Here is a 2998-nt window from a genome sequence, read left to right as displayed (position 1 = left end):
AGTTTTCCAGTTATAAATAAATAAGCCACAAGGATGAAAAGTACAGCACAGGAAATGTAGGCAGTACTATTATAATAACTTTGCATGGTGACAGATGGTAACTACACTTACCCCGGCGAGCACAGCATAATGTATAGAATTGTCCAATCAGCGTGTTGCACACCCGAAACTAATATAACTCTGTATGTCAACTATACTTCAATTAAAAAAAAAAGTTTTTTCAACAGATGGTTCTGGGACAACTGGATATCCATGTGCAAAAGAATAAAATTGGACCCCCACCTCATACAATATATAAGAATTAACTTCGAGTGAATCGAAAACATAGTGTAAACGCTGAAGCTAGAAGAAGCCATGGGAGTAAGTCTTTTCGATCTTGAATTAAGCAGTGGGTTCTTAAATATGACTCCAAAAGTGAAAATGGGTAAATTGGACTCAATTAAAAAAATTTAAAAAAAAAATTGGACTCAATTAAAATCTAAAATACTTTTGTGCTTCAAAGGGCACAACGAAGAAAATGAAAAGACCACCTCTATCTACATGGGTGAAAATATTTGCCAACTGTATCTCTGGTGAGGGACTCATATACAGAATATATATAAAAAATCTTTTACAGATCAACTATAAAAATATAAATCACCCAATTAAATAGAAGGAAAGGACTTAAAGATTTCTCCAAAGAAGATACACAAATGGCGAGAAGCACGTGAGAAGAGGCAAGACAAGGTTATTCATCAGGGAAATGGAAAGTGCTATCTCCCCACTAGGATGGCGCTAGTAAAAAAGTCAGATAATAACTAGTCAGTGAAGAAGAACAGCAAGTGACATGGGGCGATCAGAACCCCGTGAACTGCACACGGGCCCGTCACATGGTGAAGCGCCCTTCGGACGACAGCGAGGCAGTCTCCTAACACGGTCAAACCACTGCCTTTCCCTCAGCAATTCCATTCTAGGTTGTGTACGTGCATCTGGGTGTGTATCTGCATCTATCTCTGTATCTCTATCATCTGTCTATCATCTATCTATTATCTATCATCTACTCATCATCTATCTATTTATCTATCTATCCGACTGTCTATCCAAATATCTATCTATCTATTATCTATCTATCCATCTATCCAACTATCTATCTATCCAACTATCTATCTAATCATCTATGTATCATCCATCTATGTGTTATCTGTGTATCATCTATCATCTATCTGTCATCCATCACCTATCTATCTATCTATCATCTATCTATCTATCTATCTATCTATCTATCTATCTATCCAACTATCCATCTACCCAACTATCTATCTAATCATCTATGTATCATCTATCTATGTGTTATCTGTGTATCATCTATCATCTATCTGTCATCCATCACCTATCTATCTAATCTATCATGTACCTATCTATTTATCTATTTATCTATCTATCATCTACTATAAGAGAAATGAAAGCGTGTCTACACAAGAACTTCTGCACGCAAGCTTATACAAGCATGACTTAAATTAGGGAAGACACAGATACAATCTAAATGTCTATCAACTGACGAACGGATCAACAAGATGCGGTGTATTTGTACAATGGGATATTATCTAGTCATAAAAAGGAATAAGGTGCTCGAACATGTTATAACATAGATGATCTTTTTTTAATTTTTTTGGTGTCTGATCTTATTTATTTTGTCACTTTTAGAAAATCTCATTTTTGACTGGACTCAGATTTAGAGGTAGAAGCTCTCAGAGAGGACAGCCTCCATCTCTTGGCAATCTGTTCCTGGGGTTTTTCTTTGGCCTCCTTCATTCTGTTGGCCAAAAGTTTAGCATATTCTGGAGCCTCTTCCTTATTTTTCTTAGTACACTGTTTCTTCAAAGCAATACACTGACGTTTGTGTTGGAAGACATGCTGAGTAACAAGATGCTGAGTCTTGGGTGCTTTGGTTCTAGGTTTCTGACCTTCTTTGTCTAGGAGCTTTCCAACAACCTACTGGCGGACATGGTCTTCTTTTGACAGATTACAGAGCTTTCGGATTCTGTGGGCCCCTTTGGGCCCCAGGCAACGAGGCACAGTGGTGTCAGTGAGTCCAGGAATATCCGTCTCCCCTTTTTTTCACAATAACCAAATGGAGAACACAGATTGGCATCCACAATGCAAGCCCGAACAGACTTGCACCTCCTCTCTTCAGTCCTCCTGGGTCGGTAGCAGGAAAGCCCCTTACTCAGCAGCAGGTGGACGCGGCTATGGGTCAAGACACCCTGCTTCGTGGGGAAGCCTTGTCTGTCATTGCCACCACTGGTTCCTGCCATGTCACCCTTCCATTCCTCGCCCAGAGCATCGGCAGCCACCTCTGTGGCCTTAGGCTTCTCATAGAAGGTGCAGTTTGCGCTCATCAGCCACTTCAGTGAGTTTCTGGCCGCCAGTGGCTGGGAAGGAGATGCTCAGCTTCATCCTGAAGCGGCCTAGCAGAGATGATCCTTGAAAGCGTTTTGCCGAAAGACGCCGGATACAAAATACGTATTTTATGATCCCATTTATGTGAAAAGTCAGAATAGACAAATTCATAGAGACAGATAATGGACGCGTGAAAGAGCAAATGAGTAAATGAGGATGATTTGGAAGTGTCTTCTCTCCATCCCCGGCAACAACGGTTGATTTACCCAAGAGGCACGCTATACGCAGCGTCTTAGGATCATGAGAATTTTTACTGCAGGTTCACTGGCCTTGATTCTACTTTTACACAAATGCAAGAATAAAAGATTTGTTTTAGTGGAGGAAGGGGCCAAACAAGGGAAATGTGAGACAGGGCCCCCCAAAGTCCTAATGAGATGCTCCCTGCGTCACTGGAAGACCTCCTCACCCTGTCCCACCTGCAAGGTAGAGGTTCCCAGGATGGGACAGCAGCCACGTGTCTTTTTGGTAAATTGAGAAAATGGTCATCATCCTCGGCAGGGCTGCCCGTTAAGCTGTGGGGTCGGTTTCCTCACACCTCAGATCTGGTCAAATCTTTGAT

The 2998-nt window shown here is 41.3% G+C and overlaps 1 pseudogene; it reads right to left on the bottom strand.

Moving 5' to 3' along the window:
* Positions 1 to 1689: 1689 nt before the first annotated feature.
* Positions 1690 to 2436, bottom strand: LOC121490009 (annotated as a pseudogene).
* Positions 2437 to 2998: the final 562 nt, after the last annotated feature.

This window comes from Vulpes lagopus, chromosome 4, assembly GCF_018345385.1.
Source record: "Vulpes lagopus strain Blue_001 chromosome 4, ASM1834538v1, whole genome shotgun sequence".
In the NCBI taxonomy this organism is placed as follows: domain Eukaryota; kingdom Metazoa; phylum Chordata; class Mammalia; order Carnivora; family Canidae; genus Vulpes; species Vulpes lagopus.
The sequence above is the reverse complement of the archived record's forward strand: the minus strand, read 5'-3'. Positions and strand labels throughout refer to the sequence as shown.